Source organism: Rhinolophus hipposideros (assembly GCF_964194185.1).
Source record: "Rhinolophus hipposideros genome assembly, chromosome: 1".
Lineage (NCBI taxonomy): Eukaryota > Metazoa > Chordata > Mammalia > Chiroptera > Rhinolophidae > Rhinolophus > Rhinolophus hipposideros.
The window spans coordinates 63359034-63380621 of NC_138047.1; the positions used below are offsets into that span (position 1 = coordinate 63359034).

At 35.9% G+C, this 21588-nt stretch overlaps 1 protein-coding gene across 13 annotated transcripts in view; it reads right to left on the minus strand.

Moving 5' to 3' along the window:
• Positions 1 to 21588, minus strand: part of MAPK10 (mitogen-activated protein kinase 10) — a 296217-nt gene that overhangs the window by 237292 nt on the left and 37337 nt on the right. Inside the window, exon 1 of one of the 13 annotated variants that reach the window (XM_081040516.1) lies at positions 16638 to 16781. The exons of the other annotated variants lie outside the window; for them this stretch is intronic. The gene's annotated coding sequence lies outside the window, so the exon portion shown is untranslated. Of the gene's footprint in view, positions 1 to 16637; positions 16782 to 21588 lie in introns of those variants that run through there. 13 annotated transcript variants of the gene reach the window in all.

The window sequence follows — 21588 nt, forward strand, 5'->3', positions numbered from 1 at the left end:
CCACTGGACTTAATATGCTGTTCCTTCTTCCTGCAGTGTCATTCCAGATGTTCCCATAGCTGGCAATCTCTCTTTGTACAGGTCTCTACTCGAAAGTTATCTTCTTAGCGATGATGGCAATGACTACTCACCCTATGAAAAATGTCAACTCTCCCTATTACTGGTATTCCCTTTCCTAGATGTTTTACTTATGATCTATTTCCCTCATTGGAATAAATCCATAAAGACAGGGACTTGGGTCTGTTGTATGGCTGTTTCCTCAGCACCAAGAATAGTGCCTGGCACCCAGCTGGCACTGAGCACTCAATAAATACTGACTGAATGAATGCACAAATCCACCCATCACCATATCAGATCTAGGAGCTTTACAAATTTGGCCTTTTTTCTGTTTCAACACAACTTACCTTTGGTCACAGACTCATCCTTCTCTAGTAAAAAGCAAATGTATAAAAGGAAGAGATACTTGCATATTTCTTGAAAATGTTGAAAGACTAGCTTGCTAAAAGTCTACAAGACATAATGTAAGCCATTGTGTAGACATTGATGATGCAAAGATGTATAAGGCAGGGAAATCACTCTCGAGGAATATTCAGTCTGGTGATGAATGAAGACTTGTGGATAGGAAAATTAGTAGAGTAGAGTAGAGTAGAGTAGAGTAGAGTAGAGTAGAGTAGAGTAGAGTAGAGTATAAGTGCAAACATAGGAAACACCACTAGAAGCCAATCAAAGTGAAGTGGAGGCCCAGACACTTGGAGAACTGGGTCAGACTTCAGCTGTGCACGACCAACATCGGAAAAACATCTGGGATTTCAGTCCTTTGTTCACTGAATATTTATTGACATCTCAGCACCATATGAGGCACTGGGATATAATAAGCAAAAGAAACACCTCTTCCCTTATACAATTCAATCTAACAAGGTTTATAATCTACCTGTATGGAAGCAGTACTTCAAAAAAGCAGCTGCTGACATGTTTTATGGGTCCTGAATTAGCCAATTCTAGGTAGCAGCACTACATATCACGTCGGCTACACTGGAGCAGCTATATGCTGTTCTGATGAATGCTCCTTAGTGAAAACATCCAAGCACATCCCATTGCTGGCCCAATGGTTACAGAACAAGCACAAAGTTTTATATCCGCAAAGAGAGTCAACTGAGCTACACACGCACTTTTTTTTTTAAGAAATTCATTTAACTTTGGCATTTCAAACTGAGATATGGCACTGGAAGGCTAGATGCTAAGATTAAAAAAAATGTAAATCATAACATTTCAGCATAAAATTTTAGTTTTTCAGATAATTCATTTCTAAGTACAAGCTCTCCCCTTGATGATTTGATATGGCACTAGTACTTGAGAACTTCCACACTAAGAGGGCTTCAAGGAAATAAATGCCCTTGGGTTAAAGCAGGAGAAGCAAAAGTAAATTCATTTCACAAAGGCTAATGCTACCAATTTCTATAAAGTAAAGTATTTGGGACTGAAATGTTAATAAGTGTATGGATAGTCATATAACTTTTTTTTTCATAACTTTATAAATTTTTGTACATATAGTGAAAGAAAACTTCAGGCCATCACACTTCCCTCAGGAAAGATGACCATTACACTGGAGCTCTTCTCTCACCTTGCAGAGCTGCGTATTATTCCACTAATTGAGCCCTGGAGAGAGATACTTACTCCTCAAATTTTATAGTGCTGCTGACTCTAAAGTGTATTTATAAGGAATTAATCCTCATAAATTAATCAGGAACATGGCAAGGTTTTCACTATTTGTCTAATTATTAAAGTTATAATTATTTTTTTAAGTGGTGTCCAGTATCTTATTTCTAATAAAAAGTTAAGAGGAACATGTAGAAATGTGAGCAACTGAGTGATGTCCAAGAAACTATAATACAATATTGATCTCAATGATTATGTAAAAAATGTAATTCTTCCCCCCACATCTCTAGCACAAAATAATAAAATGTTGAAATATAATCTTCATTTCATTCTGTCAACAAAACATGGGAGGAAAAAACATTTGTGTAAGTGAATGAGAAGATTCCTGGGATGACCTATGTTTGTGGTGTAGAAATAATAGATGTGTTTTGAACAGTACTGACAAGCCAAAAGGTGGAACAGTTTCAGCAGAGGAGATTATGTAGAGGGGAGGGGCCATAACATCAGTTCAGAGAAGGCTGTGGTGGTATGTGATCTCATATCAATTATTTCTCTTCCCAGGTTGTCACATACACTCCTCCTTTTATGGTAAAGGTACAAATGCATAAAACTAAATTGGTCTGAGATGTTTTCAAAAGCCAAGGTACCATCTATCCTAAATTTCCTTCTCTCCATATTTACAAATATAACTACATCTGTGGGTTTAGTACACTACATTAAATGACATTACTGAGATTTCAATAAAATCTAAAATCTATTTACGAAAAGAATAAGAAGTGTGAGTATATCTCTACTAAAAAAATACTGCTAAAATGTCATTACTTAAAGGGTCAAACTTTCAGATGTATGAAAATATCAAATGTACAGAATTATTCATTCCTGTGAGTTCCAAATGTATTAGGTATTCACTGTACTTTTGAGAAAAAAAATATTAGAGAACATTCTCTAATTATTATGAAAGGAAGAGAAGATTGGCATAAGCCTGTATCTATTGGGTCAGGTCTATTTAGTCTACTAGGTTGAAAGAAGAGCACAGAGCATTTCTGCTTTAGAATGAGCCTAATTTACATTTTCTGTCTTGTGCTAGTGACAGTACTGCTACCCCACTTACATCTGCCTTGGCTTTCACCTCTACCTTATGATGGCTGCTCACTGTGAACACCCGAAGCTCTCTGCCTGAGGATTTTTCTCTCTGGGAAAGTGCTCAACCAGCAAGCAGGACAAGCCAGAAGTGCAGAGTCAACACCACAGAAGCAGCTCTCAACAAAAGATGGATGAGGAGTCCAGAGATAAATACTGAGCTTCCTTACTCCTCAACTGTGGTAGGTCTGAGGTGTGCCAAATCTATTCTACCTCACAGAGGTCCTGTGCAGGGCTGAACCCTTTGGCATATCTGGTGAGTGAGTTGATAACACACCGTCTAGTGTCTTCTTTCCCTCCCCTCTCTCACTTCCCCACTCTTCCAGTTGTGTTTCCTGGGATCACCTCCCAAATGAACTAGTCTGCATATAAATCCTTGCCTCAAGGGTTAACTTTGAGATAACCCAATTTAAAACAATCGGCAGAATTTAGGCTCCTAAAATTAGTTAAAACTGGATTTATCAGGAGAGCAGAAAGTGCAGCAGTGACTAACAAAAAGAAGGCCTGAGGCCTCAGACATGGGAGGCAGCAACAGGACCTCCCATCTGAAGGAGCACCAAGGAGCTAAAAGGAGCCAACTCTGGGCAGCCCTTACCAGAGAAGTGACACTGTTCGTGAGGGTGAGACATGAAGGAAAGCTTCGCCCCTCTGATAAAACAGAACCAAATAGAGCCAAGTAGGAATTTCCCTATTAGAAGATAAAGGAGAAAAACTATAAAGCAGTATTGACTGGTGAACATAGAACTGGAATACAAATATAATTTCCTTTGCCTATAAACTATTTTAATGGCACAAGAAATCTCACACCATAGACTTAATTAAGACAAGGGACCTAATCCACTCCAAGAAAGAAGAAAAACACATTCAAATTCCCATTAAAATTAGAATTTTTGGTAGTTTCTTCTAGCGTTTTTTCTTTGATGACAGTAGGTCATCATGAGAATATCTTATATCTCAGTCATTTGATGATCCTGAATGTGCATTTCTGAGTATTCCTTCAAACATTTTTTTTTTTTGTAAATTCTATTCATTGGACCTCTGCCTTAAGAAAAACTTGACTTCTTATATCCTTACTAGAGGAGATCTATCAGCCTGCCAAAGCAGTAGTTATCCAACTTCAGCGTGCATGAGAATCCCCTAAACATAGACTGCTGGGCTCCACCCTCAGAGGTTCTGATTCATACACCTGGAGTGGGGCCTAGAATTTATATTTCTAATGATTTCCTGGGTATTGCTGATGCTGCTGGTCAGGGTATCACACTTTAAGCACCACTGATAAAAGTACAGTATTTAACCTTTAAAGTATTATGAGCATCTGTGGCTTTCATTAGCTGCTTTGTCTTTCTTATCCAACTTGTATCCCTAGTCCCTAGCACAGGGTGGGCTCTCAATAAATATCTGTTGAATGAATGAGTTAGGTTTATTTCTAAAGTTATACTAAAGCAATCAGACATCATTATATCCATATTGAATTTTTCACCACTTATAAAGACAAAACTACCATATTATGAACATACTTTGTAAATGAACGAGACATTTAGAAAATAAGGGTTTAGTTTTTTGTGTTATTCAATAAGCTGAGGTTTTGATTTTGTACCATAAAAAACAACCAGTGTTAAAATACTGTTCTTTAATTATCTGGAGCTAATGGGAATGTTGAATGATTAATTCAAGTCAGCAAAATGATAAATGACATCACTGTTTGCAGTACCAACCCAAGTTTCACAGTAGTTCAAAAGAAATAAAAAGGGAGGAGGGAAAAGGGGGACATTGAAGACATCACATCACATATGGCAGTATCATAAATAGTGAACACAAAAGAACTTGGGCTGGGTCATCACCACATATTTGCTGTAAGCTAGTGTTTTGCACAGATGCCTTATTTGTATGTTTCAATTTGTGAGAGCTTGTTAACAGCAAGAATGTGCAGTGGAGAATAATATTTTATTAAACAGTACTTTTACCTTTTCAATACGATATTTTGTGATGCACTATTACATTTTGGAGTCATCAAAATAAGAGATCGGTGGTTTAAAATCAATTTGTTTCTAAAAAAGGAAAAAGAAACCAGTAACTCTAATGATGACTCAAATGAGAGTACATTAAACTCAGAAAGAATTAAGTACACACGTAAAACACAAAAAATTTTTAAGAAAAGAAAAAAACCTTTGTATCCTAATATTTACTATCAGGGATTGATTTTCAGCAAAACCGTACCATTTATCATATTAATTTAATGCTGTTCTTTGAATTTTATTATTCTTTAATTTGGTTGCTATTTAACTTGTAAATCTCTTGGTTTGTAGTTATATGAAAACTGTAAGTATAAAGATGTTATATAGAGTTTTATGTTTTACACATTTAAATAATTTTATAATAAAAATGATTACTGATGACAACTGTGTCCCTGTAATTGACTCCATACACATTATTCAATGTTATCATTGTCTTAACCATACTTCCTTTCTCTAATCTTGCCTCTACTCTATTTCTTTCCCTACATTGCAGCCAGAGTGATAGATGTAAAACACAAATATTATAATGATGCGTCCCTCTGATAAACTTTTCAAAGGCTCCCTCTTTTTGTCTGTATCAAGTGTAAGTTCCCTAAGATGACACAGAAGGTCCTTCATGATCTGGCCCCTGCTTACCTCTCCAGACTCATGGAGGACATCTCCTAACCTTCACCCATAATCACTTGGACTACATGTGGTTCTCTATGTTCTCATTTGTATCACAGCCTTTGTCTGTGCTGTTCCATCTGCCCCAAATGCTATCCCCGTGATTTCATTGGATCTGGTTAACTCCATGTTTTTTGTAGGACTCAGTTTGGATGCCAGTTCTTCTCTAGGTGCTTGCTAAACCCCTCCATATCACTCCTGATCATCCTTAATAATATTCATCACACTTGTTATAATTTCCTGTTTTTCTACTGATGTTTCCCAAGTGTTTGTGGATATGTTAAGACTGTGTCAATATTAATTATTAAATTCCTCCCCAAATCATGGCATATAAAAGGCCCTAAACAAACAACTTTTTAAAATATAAGAATAAAACTCAATGGTAAGAGTACATAGGTCTAAATTTTCTATAATTTTTAAATAAACCAAGCTACTGTCAGATGAACCACCACTAAGACCCTCCCCTCGCCATCAGGAAGATTGCAGTGCTGAGCTGTAGTAACTACCTGAAGCCTTTCCCTGATGATGCCATCACACTTTGCAGACACTGAATCCACAAGTGCTTGAACTAAGAACTGCGCTACTGTCTCTTGCTCTGAAAGCTCCATGAGGGCAGAGGCTGAGTCTCACTGTGTCCCAGTGCCAGGCACACAGTAGATGCTTAGAAAACACTGGTTGCCTATGGTAACCTAGTCGTGGTTACTGAGAAGCCTTTTTTTGTGGCCATTAGTGAATGATAAGAATTAATTCAGGCAGCCAACTGGATGTTTCTGCCTGAACTCTCAGTGACGCGCCCAAAGATAAATTTTATCACCCATCATCTTCCTCTTTTGCTCTTGTTCTCCTTCTTTGTACTCAACTTACAAACACTTAAAGCAGATGACGTGCAGAGTGGTTTTGATTTAGTGCTCTGTTTTTCTTAATGGAAAAAAGAGGTAGGAAAGATGAGAACAAAATTTGGGTGAAATGACGATAAAAAAGGTAAAAAAGTAAAAAGAGATTATTCTGCTTTTCCATCCCTCTATGAAGCCAATTTAACAGTTGGTGCTAACGTAACCTCTAAATCCTATTTATAAAGAAAGAAACCTGAAAGGCCTGCCAATTATTTGAATATTTGTGAGATATGACCTTCTTGCTATGTGTCTATAATTTAGATGAATTTAAATAGGTATTAGACTAAAAAAAGGAAATTAGTTTTTCAAAATAAAAGTAAAAATAATAATACCTCGTTTACTTTGCAATTCTAAAGATGTGAACAGTCATGAAAGGGAACTTATAAAAGTATTTTAAATAAAAGCTAAAAGGAAAAGAGATTACAGACATGATTTTGGCAACATATAGATATTAACTCATATAATATTGATTTCTCTCAGTACTTTTATTATCCAATAATAAAATTTATTATCCAAAATTTCCTCTCTTAAACTAGCAAGACTAGTCTCCTAAAGCAAATACTAAAATTACTGCTATGCAATGTACAAAGAAAGCATCTGGGAAGGGGCTTTAATTATAGTTTTTGAGAGGAAAAACACTACCCTTAATAGCTATTCATGAATTTGCTAAATTGGAATATTATATGGTAAATAGTGTTGAAATCTTTCAGGAGAGATAGCAATATATTTATAAATATAAGAGGATTACAAGGATTAATTAGTTAATATTTGTAAAGAATTTTAAAGATGAAATGCTTCCCGCCCTTCAAGTGTCACTGAAATCATTAAACAAGTGACAATCAAATTTCCCTTTTTAAAGTTTTGCATAGGTCTATCCAACGTGTGCAATTATCTAATTTTTTCATGTTAGAAGCCAAAATTTGAGCCACATATCCATGCATACAAATATTTAGCTCTTTTTAAAAAATGCCTATAATGTCATTTGGATCAATTTGGTGGTTTCAAAGACAAAAGAAAATGCCTATCCTAAGAATAACATTATTAATATTGTTGAACCACATTTGCTTTCCAGAATTTGATGTAATATACAAACACCAATTTCAAATCCCTCTACAATGAAAAAAGATTTAGAACAATACAAAATATTTATTATTTACACAGCAACTTCAAAACTCCCTGTAGTATATTTACAGGGCTTTCCTTATATTTTTCTCTTAAAACTAATGGAATAGTCAGGACTAATTATTTCTGTAGCTCGATTTGCATATCTGCCTTTCTACCCTCTGGAATTTGTGGCTACTAGCAAGATAACTACATACCTGAGTTCAGACATTGGTAGCAAAGAGTGAAAGTCTCTCTCTCCATGACAACTTCCTGATGTAAAGAAAGTAAATATTAAAAGTATAAGAAAACGAGCTAAGCCTAAGGATGGGAGTGGAAGAAGAGGAGGGCATAGAGTGTAATTCTGAAGGGTGTTGAACAACTTCCATTGAAAGACCTTAAAGCACCAGAACAGGATTTCTCAACGTTGGCACTATTGACATTTTTGTGCCAAATACTATGTTTCCTGGAAAATAAGACCTAGCGGGACCATCAGCTCTAATGCGTCTTTTGGAGCAAAATTAATATAAGACCCGGTCTTATTTTAATATAACATAAGACAGGGTATGACATGATATGATACGATACGATATATGATATGATATGATATATGATATGATATGATATGATATGATATGATATGATATGATATGATATGATATGATATGATGCCGGATCTTATATTAATTTTTGCTCCAAAAGACACATTAGAGCTGATGGTCCGGCTAGGTCTTATTTTTGGGGAAACACAGTAAGTCTTTCTTGCGAGGGCTGTGTTGTGCATTGCAGGATGTTTAGCAGCATCCTTACCCTCTACTTACTACATGCCAGTAGCACTACCCATCCAACCCCACCCCTTGCCAAGTTGTGACAACCCAAAATGACTCCCGATACTGGCCAAATGTCCCAGGGGGTGAGATTCGGGTGGCGTCAGCAGGGAAAGACAAAATTGTTCCCAGTTGAGAACCAGGGACAGGATTTAGAATAAGGAGAGGAATGACATCAGAAGTGCCTGCCTAAAACAGCCACTGTCAACTTTGGCTGTGACAAGGTAGAAGGGGTGGCCAATCTAAGAGTTAGAAATGGCAACAGATGCCACCAAAAGCTAGGATTAATTGGATCTTCCATGTTTCCCCAAAAATAAGACCTAGCCAGACAATCAGCTCTAATGTGTCTTTTGGAGCAAAAATTAATATAAGACCCAGTCTTATTTTACTATAATATAAGACCAAGTAATATAATATAATATAATAATATAACATAACATAACGTAATATAATACCGGGTTTTACATTAATTTTTGCTCCAAAAGACGCATTAGAGCTGATTGGTCATCTAGGTCTTATTTTCTGGGAAACAGGGTTCTAGCTGGGAAAAAAAATGCTGATGAGAAGAGCAACCTTTGAGTGGTGTCTGCTGGGAACAGACACTAGGAGTGGCCACAGACGTAAGTAACTGCCAATGGCAGCTCCACGTCAGATACTTAGCAGTGAATGTCATGGTCGTGGGGCTATTATACTCTTTAATGATGGAAGAGTCTAATGGCTTCTTCCAGGAAATTTGATGGGTTTAAATACCAGAAACTTCTTTCAAGGGAGTCACTGAGTTCCATTTAATTCATTAAATATTTACTGAGCACTCACTATGTGTCAGGAGCTGTGCTGGCTCTCAGGAACGCAATAATGAAAACAGTCTACCCTCAAGGAACTTATGCTCTAGAGAGAAGCATAACTACAATGAGTCTAGTCTTCAGATTCATGGATAGGGTGACCCAGGCAAACAGGATTCCAATTCTTTACACTGATAACCACCATATAACCAGAACTTCAAAATCATAGTACTCTTCATTTTTAAACAGCAAAAGCTGCTTAGCTTTTTTCTCTATCCAAATGCTCTTCCCCACCCCCCATTTTAAACTCAGCCATTTCACTGGCATTTCAGGCAGCTGCTTTTTCTCCATTTGTGAGCAATCAATATATGAACATTTTGAACAGCAAAAAACCACTTCAGTTGCAAATGAATTTTTCTGCTAGCATACATGTGCACAATCATTTGGACTTACATGATGGTGTAAGCCAGCCAAAGTCAGCAAGCCTTCCTATAAAAGCATTTGACTCAATAATGATGGATATGCTGTCATTTCTCATTTGGGCCCAGCTGCCTAATAATAGCAAGGTAACATTATTAATAAACTACTGGCATAGCTAGTTAGGGACTGTACAATCCAATTATGTACAGTTTTTAATTCACTACAGGCAAAACGCTCACTACCATTCCACATATGACTCCCAGGCACATCTTCAGTGGAAATGAACCACAGCCTTTGTAGACGAGTCATTAGTATTCAACATAAGAAACAATTGCTTGGAACAGGAAACACAGAAGCCAGACATTTGGCAGCATCACACAGAGTTCACTGGTGAAGTCAACAGGCAAAGTGACTCTGGGCTGACAGAAACTGGTCTCTGTTGTCATGGAAACAGCAGTGCTATGTTAGTAAAGAGTTTGGGTTCTCTCACCTACCAGGACGTAAATTCAGAATTTACTGCTGATTTTTAAGTCCACTATTTGTAAGTGACCTATTTATGGCATGAATACTCAAAATTACTCTTTGCTTCAGAAAAGGTATCCAAACATTTATAAAATTATCTTAATCTTAAGGTATCCAAACACAATTAAATTTAATTATGCAAAATACCTGCCAAAAAAAAAAAACCACCAGTCTATCTCTTCATTCTTACAATTGCTTATTTTGCCAAAAACTAGTTCCTAAAAATGCATAAATAAAATAAAAATTTTAACGTTAAAGATGTGAGGGGAATGCTAATCATGAAGAAAAAGACCCTTTCAAATTCAGGGGAAGGCATTATGCCACTTTTTAATTTTATTTCAAACCACAGCTGTATGTTTCAAGTTGTAAAAAAGCTACAAATTTCTCTCATCCTCACTCATAGCCAAATCAGCTCAGTAAGGCTGCCTCCTTCCCATTTTTGACACAAACATCCCCTTATGAGAGTTCCTCTATTTTGGTAATTACAATAATTATTATTCCTAATTTACAGATGTATAACGTAAAGAAAAATGTCTTGACTATAGCAATTCAGGAAAAAAAGCCATAGTGCAAGCCTCTGTCTCCACTCTCTTAATCCATGTCTCTTCTAGGTCATTCCAGCTTCATTAAGTTTCTTCCTTAACATTTTTCAATTTCATGCTAAATTATATTTTCCCATAAAGTCTACAAGTGAAAAAGTTATTTTGTTTTTCTCTCTAAGCAGCCAAATTGCCCTTATTAACACTTGCTAAAGCATGCCCATTATCTTCTTCTGTGACTTCCACTTTCATCCAGCAAAAAGCATGTACCAAGCAAGTATCTATCTGTCATGTGTTACCTGCTTGACAAAGGAAAGGATACAAAGATAAGTAAGACACCTTTTCTGCTTTTGAAGAGCTAGTCTCATGGGGAAAAACAGAAATATAGATAGATATACCACAATTTGGCAAGCACTATAGTAAAATTAGATTAAAAGTGCAATGGGAGCATTATGAGGTAAAAACTAATTTTGCTTAGGGAAATAAAAAAGGTCCCATTGAAAAAGAAAGATTTTCCAAAAGAAACCATCGACAAAATAAAGAGGCAACCAACTGAATGGAAGAAGATTTTTGCAAACAGTGCCTCCGATAAGGGGTTAATATCCAAAATATACAAGGAACTCCTGAAACTCAACAACAAAAAAACAAACAACTCAATTGAAAAATGGGCAGAGGACCTGAAGAGACATTTCTCCAAAGAGGACATACAAATGGCAAATAGACACATGAAAAAATGCTCAACATCACTAATCATCAGAGAGATGCAAATGAAAACCACAATGAGATATCACCTCACCCCGGTCAGAATGGCTTTCATCAACAAGACAAATAGTAACAAGTGTTGGAGAGGCTGTGGAGAAAAAGGAACCCTCATCCACTGTTGGTGGGAATGCAGACTAGTGCAGCTGTTATGGAAGGCAGTGTGGCAGTTCCTCAAAACATTACAAATAGAATTACCATATGACCCAACAATCCCTCTCCTGGGTATCTACCCAATACATCTGAAAACATTTATCCATAAAGACGTGTGTTCCAATGTTCATTGCAGCTTTGTTTACAGTGGCCAAGACATGGAAACAACCAAAATGTCCTTCGATAGATGAATGGATAAAGAAGTTGTGGTATATATACACACTGGAATACTATTTGGAGGTAAGAAAAGATGATATAGAAACATTTGTGACAACATGGATGGATCTTCAGAGTATAATGCTAAGTGAAATAAGTCAGACAGAAAAAGCAGAGAACCATATGATTTCACTGATAAGTGGTATATAAACCAAAAACAAAAGAACAAGACAAATGAGAAACAAAAACTCATAGACACAGACAATAGTTTAGTGGTTACCATGGGTAAGGGGGGGTGGAAGATGAGGGTAAGGGGGATCAAATATATGGTGATGGAAGGAGAACTGATTCTGGGTGGTGAACACACAATTATAGATGATATAATAGAGAATTGTACACCTGAAATCTATGTAATTTTACTAACAAATGTCACCCCAATCAATTAAAAAAAAAGATTTTCACTATATTTTAAACAATAAATAGGAGTTTTATACATGGCAGTTATTTTCAAAAAGTTAAAAACATTGCTGTCATTCATAAATAAAATAAACATGTACCAAATGGTTTGACTTACAGAGATTTCTATCCGGCACTGGACAAAATTCATTTGCATTGCTATGAACAGTTATTATTTGTATTGCTGTGGATAAGAATAATTTGCATTGCTATCAGTTTTCTACAACTTCTACAACTACAGTTATAAAATAGTCTTAGTCAATAAAAAGGTAATCACCTCTGCACACCCCTAGAGAATCAACAACCCTCAGCAGGTCCTCTAAATAATTTCTAGAAATTCCTTTAGTCCATTTCCAAGTCTTCAACCATTTCTCCTGACAGAGGAAAGAGGCATTCCAGATTTGGGGAAAATACATTTAAAAACAGAGATATTGGAAAGTAAGTTTTGGATATGCCTAATGATGAGGCTATGGGAGGAAAGAGATGTTAATGCAGTTAAGATTACACTGAAATGGGGTTTGGGGGTCAAATTGTGAAGGCTTTCACATGCTATGTAAGAGTTTCGACTTTGTCCAAAAATATGGGGAAGCCAACAAAGGATTTTAAAACTTAAATGTGTCAAGCTAAAATATGTTTTTCTTTTTCTCACTCTTAATTCTTTTATTCAAATCTGCATTTTCTACATATAGCTTGTTTTGGAATATTTCTTAATCCAATATTTAATTTCCTCCTGTTTGTTTTCTAAAACTTTAAAAATGTCTCTATTTCTGTCCATATTTCCATCCATGAATGCTAACCTAGGAAAAAGTCATGCAGACTCTGGAAAACTCAAGCGATTATCATTGGGTTGTTTTAAGATCACTCCCCCAAGAAAGCTTGTGTTTCCATCATATAAGGAAACAAAAATCATTTCAATAAATAAATGATAGTCATATATTGAAATCAAAATGATTAAGAATCAAAGAAAAGGTAATTCTGAAATGTGATGGTAAGCAGAACAGGTATATGATTTTATGGTTGTTCATTTCAAGTTTTGATAAAAATCAAAATAAAATTAAAACCAACACAGTCATACTCTTTTTAAGACAAGCAGAAGTCTCTAATAATACCAATTATTTTTTTTTTAAAAATCAAGGAAATGGAATCAATTTTCATGCCTAATATTGTCACAATTTAAGATGTTAAAATTATCACACAAAAATACATAATATGTGTGATAATATTGGGAATTTATTTTCTATACACTAGCGAACAATTATCAAACTTTTTCTCCAGACTCTCTTAAAAATAATTGAGGACCCAAAGAGCTTCGGTTTATGATCTTTAGATTTATCAAATTTATCATTTTAAAAATTTAAGAACTTTTCAAATAACCATAATAAACCCATTAATATTATCAAAAATAATGTATTTCATAAAAATAACTATATTTTCCCAAAAAATGAGTGAGAAGAATGGCACTGTTTTACATTTTTGCAAATCTATTTAATATCTGGATTAATAGAGAACAGCTAGATTCTGAAATATTTTTGCATTTAATCTATTATGATATCACATATCATGTAGCCTCTGGGAAACTTTACTGTACTTTCACAAAAGGATGAGTGGGAAGAAAGGAAAACAGTGTCTTGGCATTATCATGAAAAGATTTTTGGCCATGCAGATTTCTTGCAAGGACCTCAGGAACTTCCAGGGATTTCCAAACCATATTTGAGAACCACTGTATTAATGTATTCACTCAAAACTACTTTCTAATCTGGCCATAAGCAAACTAGTTGCATCAATTTAGGAATCCCAAAGCCATTATTATATTTGGTTTTAAAATTGTAAATATGATGTGCCCAGAATCATTATGAAAAACAAAATAAATACTATAATAGATTGGAATTATTTTCTTTAATATTTCAAGACAAAAAATAAATTTTCTTAGGGAAAGAATCAAAGAGAAGTTGTGGCCTGTATTTGCTATTTACTTTTAAATTTTTTTAATAATTAAAAAAAGGTTCAACTCTAGCATTTTCTATGATAGCCTTCACTCATTGAATAAAAATATTGTCATGAAGGCCATGCGTTAAGCGGCATTAATAATTACTATTGATGTATATGTAGCCTTTGGGGTTGAGGGGAGAACCTACTTTGAATTCTAGATTTTTCTAAGTGTCTAAGTAAGCTTAAAGTCTATAATTCAAGCACAGGTCTAATGACCTTTTAAATCTGTGTAGTCATTGAAATTATAAATCATGTATCACAGGGCTGGCCAGAAGTAAAAAATGAAACATAATTAATGTCATCTACTAGGAAAAAAAAATTCTTCAGCTGATTTATGGTGGTATAAATTGAACTAAATTTCCAGAAAAGACAATTAACACAAGAATTGTGTTAATTGGAAAATAAACATATCCCTTCATAGCTTACCTTATAATAGAGGGTTTATGTTGCACAAACTTTCAGACTATGCTTTTAATATGCTAAGGGAAAATCTTTGAGCCCTTCCAATGTGGAACCAAGAGCCACCTAGGGCAATAGAATCCCAGTTCCATTCAACTGGCCTAATATTTTTTATAAGGAACTCTTACACACGTGCATGAGTGGGGGGACTAGGGAATTGGAATATTGGTAGAAAATGTAACATTGAGGTTATCCCAGAGAAAAGAAATAGCTCAAAAAGAGTGCAAAAACAGGAAACAGAAATATGTGACTCACGTTCAGAAAATGGTGTGGAGTCTAGTTTGGTTGGAGGATAAACTTGTGACTAATAGGGAAAGTTAAATAATAGAATGATGCCATACTGCAAAGTCCTTGAATTCCTGGCTGAGAGGTATGTAGATAATTCTGAGGCGAGAGGGAATAATGAAAGATTTTAAGTAGTAGTCCTGAGAGTCCTGCATCAGATGAACTAGAGAAGAGAGATAGGACACCAGCAAGTAGCCATTATCCTGGTCAAGAAAACACGCAATGAATAAATGAGTCCAGAACTGGAGCTCTAACAGTGGAATAATATAGAGGCAAGAGTCATTTTCCAGGTAGAAACTATAAAATGTGCCAACAGGCAAATGTAATGGTTGGGGAAGAAAAACCTCTTAAACATGATTCAGATTCTGATCCTAGCATATTAGGGAAATGATGATATAATTAATATCAATGGGAAAGTACAAAAAAGAAACTGAATGATTTTGGAAAAAGAAAATGGTTGTTGAACATGGTGAATTTCAGATTGGAGGTTAAGTAGGCATTTGAAAATAGAGAATAAGTCCAGGGCTCATCAATTTGTGGTCTTTGGATATTCTTTTTAATACTTTAAACTTCCAGGTGGGGAAAAAGATAAAAATGAGTTTCTTATCTAATACAAAAATAGATTGGTTTTACCATTGCATTTCTTCCAAAAAGATGAATATGTGACATTATTATCCTGTATTTCTACATAGAGCTTAAAATAAAGACAATCTTTTTTCTTTGCTGAATTGCTATCTTGACTTGAAGATTATAGAGAGAAAAGAAAAAAAGGGAAAAAAATAAACTTGTAAGAGGACGTGGTGATATAATTGCTCTATGCTTCTACTGTCCCATGAATTTATGTAGGCCATCCCCCTTTTCTCAAGTGAGAATGTGTCTCATGGTATGATTTAAATTATAAATAGTCTATTTAGATTCATCTGTCTAAGAATAATATCCACAGGCTACTTAACTAAGGAATCTTTGGGCTTTTAGCTTAGTTTGAAATAGACGGGGGGGGGGGGGGGGGGGAGATAACGCACCTGCTCTGCTGACCAAGGAGAAAGGAGATTTTCTAAGCTTTCCAGGATTAGAAAGAAAAACCACCTACTTTTTCTGTTAATTTTGCTAGTATACTGGCATTTAACTGAAGGAGTTACTAAAGCTATCTATTCAGGTGTTTAAATTTTATTCCATTAACTTTATTTCATAGTACTGAAACTATTCAATATGGTGACGAATGAGTTAACATGTACGCGCACAGCCCTTAGAACTGGGCCTGGCACCTAAGTAGGAGCTATTTATGTACTGCTTCTGCAGCAGCAGCGGCAGCAGCAATAGCTGGAAACTGTGGGCATTGAAATTTCTTCCACTTACCAAATTGGAAAAAAAAAATCCCTACAATCCTCACATTAAAGTGAAAAAAAGGAATCTTTTCAAATTCAGTCTTACAAGAAAGTATTCTTTGTTGGCCCTGGGATCTAGCCTCTATTTTATTTTTTTTATTATTTATTTTATAACTTGCTTCCTTACTTAAAAACTTTACTTCATACTCTGTAACTAAAATGAAAAATAACTGAGACACACTGATGCTATTCACTGCCCACCTCCACGCTGCCGCAGGCACGTGTTCAGAGACACAGAGAGCAGATGGACTCCAGCGCGTAGATCCCATAACGAATCTATATTCATATACTGCATCAGTGTAATAAGTTAAGAACCAAGGGCCACACTGCCTTCAGTCACCTGCCACCTGCACTCAACAGTCTGCAGGACAATCTCATGACAGAAGCTTTCGGCCATCCTGATGTAAACATAAAGTCAACCCCTGAGCTATTACCTGGAACTCATGTGTCGTGGTTAAAACTGGCTCCAGAGACAACTGGTCTTGGTTCAAATCCCAGTACCTTCCAAGTGTGTGACTTTGGGCAAGTGACTAACCTCTCTCTTCCTCAGTGACCACGTCATAACCTTCTTCCTTGAACTGTTAAGGAAAACAAAGGAGTTAAAACATGTGAAGAGAGCAGTGCCTGGAACATACTTAGTGCTCGCTACACGGAACCTAAGCGAGCAATGATGTTTGCCAGACCGTGTACATTTAAGTCTATGAGTGCACCACTTTGCCTGGAACTTTTAGGGTGTGTTAGTAACACCCTCAGCAAATTCATCAGACCTCCCATTTTGGTTTGTATTCAAAAGTACAGAGGATATGTTTCTTATATATGGATCATCCATTTATATGACAAGTAATATATGACTCAGTAATTGATAAAGTGTAAAGTGTTCTGATCAATGTGCATAGTACATAAGCTCCTCCATCAGTAACTTCCTTACGAGCAACACAAATATAACACCGATATTTGTGAAAGTATCAGTATATAATGTCAAGGGGAAAGTTGATTCTAAAATTGCTGGCAGCCTGGAAACCCACTGAAATGTTTTCACCTTCCAAAGCTTGAGTCCTGTTTTTTAAAATATCATTCACTTCCTTGAGGCATTATTTATGATGGCTTGCTCTTAGTTGTTATTTTTTTCCTAATTTCTCACTGTGTGCTTTAGTGGTTTTTCTCCTCTAGAAATATTTCTTTCCTGCTGTGGAATGCTTTTCATGAAGGCAGCTTTAATTATTTACTCCATATTTCCTACTGTGGCACAGGTCAGAACATTACTTTTAAGATGGGCTGTTAAAACAGGTTTCCTGTGAGAGCCCAAGGTCAGAAAGAGGCCCAGAAACACAAAGTATGCAGAAGCCAAATTTCCAAGCGCTATAGGATTACATAGGTTTCAGTTACACACACACACACACACACACACACACACACACACACACACACACAATCATGACATGGCACATTATTGTCCTCAAAAACAAATCTCTTGATACCAAAACCTGGTAAGGAAAACACAAAAAAAGAAAATTAGAGATCAGTATCTCTGATGAATATAGATGCAAAAATCCTAAACAAAATTCTAGCAAATCGAATGCAACAATGCATTAAAAAGATTATACATCACAACCAAGTGGGGCTCATCCCAGGGGCACAAGGATGGTTCAACATATGCAAATCCATCAATGTGATACATCACATAAACAAAATAATGGACAAAAATTATATGATTATATCAATAGATGCAGAAAAAGCATTTGACAAGATACAACATCCATTTATGATTAAAACACTTAATACCTTAACATAATAAAGGCCATATATGACAAACCCTCAGCTAATCTCATAATTAACGGTGTAAAACTGAAGTCCTTTGCTCTACGTTCAGGAACACGACAGGGCTGTCCCCTATCACCTCTGCTTTTCAACATAGTGTTGGAAGTCTTCACCAGAGCAATCAGGCAAGAAAAAGAAATAAAAGGCATCCAAATTGGGAATGAAGAAGTTAAATTATCACTTTTTGCAGATGACATGATGCTTTCTTATATAGAAAACCCTAAAGACTCCACCAAAAAGCTATCAGAAACAATAAACGAATACAGTAAAGTTGCTGGCTACAAAACTCAATGTACAAAAGTCCACTGCATTCCTATATACTAACAATGAAACCTCAGAAAAAGAAATTTAAAAAAATCTCTTCTAACATGCTAATAAGTATAACACATTTATATTGCTTGACTAGTATAAATGTGCTGAGATCAACAAAAATAGCTCAACACTAATTAAAAAGCTTAAAAGATAAAATAATATTAAGCAGATAAAAATTATGAATGGGAAATCAGAGGCTCTTCTTATTATTCATTAGTTTTATAGATGATCCAAGGTAAATCTCTAACTTTCTTATCATTCGCAATTATTTCCACCATGATTGCATAAATTTTTTAAATTGCACTGAAAATACATTACGGCACATTTTCGGGGTAATTCCTGCTCGGAGTTTGAGGCCCTCCATCCCCAACATTGTCACCAAGAATAACAATTTTTAATCTTGTGGTGAGCCAGTGCAACTTTAAAAGACTATGACTACGTCTCCTCACCAAACAATGCCAATTGCTGTCTCCCCCTTTGCAGAAATTGACCCCATAGTTCAGAGTCTCTGCCCCAAGTATGATAGGAGACAAGTGGGGCTCTTTGCTTCCAAATGGCTGTTTGTAATTTTTGCTATTATAAATTACACTGGGTGAATATCTTTGTATAGTTTTTTATTACACACATAAAATGCATTCTAGAAGTAGAATTACTAAATCCAGTAGGGTAAACATTTCTAGAGCATTTACTATATACTGTATTGTCAAATTAGCAGCTAAGAATGTTGTACCAAAATAGTTTTTGCCTGTTAATTTTATTCATGTGCATGTGAATTTCTTCATCTAGAATTACTGGGGAAAAAAATTTAAATAACTTATGGTATATACAGAAAAACAAAATAAATATTAGTTGTTTTCCCCCAAAGCAGTAAAAACTTGCACTTAAGACTTCTCTGCTCTGTACATGTAAATCTCTACACCCATTCTTAAATGAGATTTTTCTATAAATCTTCCTAAAAACGAACTCCATTGTTATATTTTCTTAAGTCATATCCTCTTAAGAAATGCTTCTATATCTCAATAAAACTGGGGGGAAAAAGACAAAGAAAGAAATGCTTCTGTAACTACGACTGGTGCTATTCCATTATCTACAGTTGCTTTTACAGTGGGGATTTCATTTCTCCAGAGGCATGTGAAACCAACACTACAGCGTAAAAGGGAAAAAAAAGAGAGAGAGAACAAAAGGAAGATACTAGCATATCTGATCTTTAGCAACACATACATAAATAGATAACTTACCACATGCATCAAACATATCATTCACAGCTGAGAAAATGTTTGTAGTAAGATAAAACCTGGTATTTATATATTTTTCTCTATTGTAAATTAAAATTGACCAAACAACTTAAACCATCTTTTCATTAAAGAGAGAGAGAGAAGATTGACATACAAATTTGTTTGTTAAAGACAGAGAAAGAGAATATTGACATCTAAATTTAAATCTGAATTGGTCATATGACTAACAATATCTACATAAGTATTATATTCCCCAGTGAAATTTCACAGTAAATTCAGTAAAATATAATCTGTATGTGTGTATCTTTGATCTCTCTCTCTCTCTCTCTCTCTCTCTCTGACAAAAAAAATAAAATCCACAAGGAGAAGCATTACAATTTTAAAGTACAAATGAATTTGTAATTACTCTGCATTGGTCAAAGCAAGCTAGAAAAGTAAAGCATTTTACTTTATTAAGATATACAAAAATTATAAGGTGATGTGATTTTTCATCACAGTTAAAAAGTAGTCATCGACTCAAAAGGCCATAGCAGCAAAAAGACATCATTTGGTCCAGGGGTTGCAAATTCAAATGCCCACAGGGGCTAAACAGGTCTCATAGGCACTTGAGGAAGCTGAGTAGGGTTTGAACAACCTGGACAGCACATGAGCATTTAAGTGGCAACAACTACAGCCAGTTGTCTCCATGGTAGAAAGACCCACTTGATGCTTCAGATTTTATCATTTTACATGAGAAGGTCCAAATCTGGACTTCCAAAGTTTTCTAATTAATATTTAAAATTTTAAACAATGTACAAGCCTTACTTGACATGAATTCAACCCAAAGTAAACCATATTGTCAGGCTCTGATCTAGTCCAATGTGAGGCCCGTCAAGGAGCCAAAAGTCCCACAGTGGGTTACTGGAAAATTCAAAACAGGTTTTCTCCCAACAAGAGGAGTGCCCACCACCACCACACACCATGCTGCGTTCTCTGATAAAGCTGTATTCCCACACCATATTTTGTCACATGTTCTCTGGAGCACCACTACAAAGGTGAGCTGTCTCCCTCTTCCTCTTCCATCGGTCTCTCCCCATCCTCCCAGGTTGCTGAACTCCACACCCGTGAGATCAGCCTCTGTGCCTATGAGGTTCCTTCACACATCTGTGCGTATGCTCTTCCCCCTCCCTACTTCTGTGCCCTCCTTTACAAGTCCTGCCCACCAGCCCTGGCCAAATTCAAATGTTGTGTTTCCTTTGAAACCCACATAAAGCCTTCCTTCTTTGAAATTTTACAGCATTTCTAGCCAGTATCATATTATCTATTAATTATGTTTTCTGTTCTATAGTGTTTGTTTTATCTCCTCAAATCAACTATAAATTCCTTGAGAGTTAAAACTCTGTCTTCTTTTGTACCCTTCTAGCTTTCTAACATATCACTGAGTTGCTAAGTACTCAAGAAATAATGTTGACTAATTGGCCTCATAATTCTTCCAGGATGAATGAGGATACTATAAGTAATCCTGGAAATTATTTGCTATACTATCTTAGCATCTCTATTAGTTTCCTAGGGCTGCCACTAAGTACCAGAAGCTTGGCTTAAAATAACAGAATTTATTCTCTCGGAGTTCTGGAGGCTACAAGTCAGAAATCAAGGTATTGGCGAGGCCATGCTTTCTCCGAAGGCCCTAGAGGAGGATCCTTCCTTGTCTCTTCCGGCTTCTGATGGTTGCCAGCAATGCTGGCAGCCCCTGGCTTTTGGATGCACCATTCCAACCTCTGCCCCTGCCTGTCCATGGCCTCGACCCATGTGTATCTGTGTCTCTGTGACCCAATTTCCCTTTTTGTTTAAGGACACCAGTCCTAATGAATTTAGGGCCCACCCAAACCCAGTATGATCTCATCTTAACTTGCTTATATAGGCAAAGACCCTATTTCCAAATAAAATTATAGCCACAGGTGGACATGAATTTTAAGGGCACCCTATTCAGCTCAATAAATACAGCCTCTAATCCATTCAGGACTGATTTTATAAAGTCTCT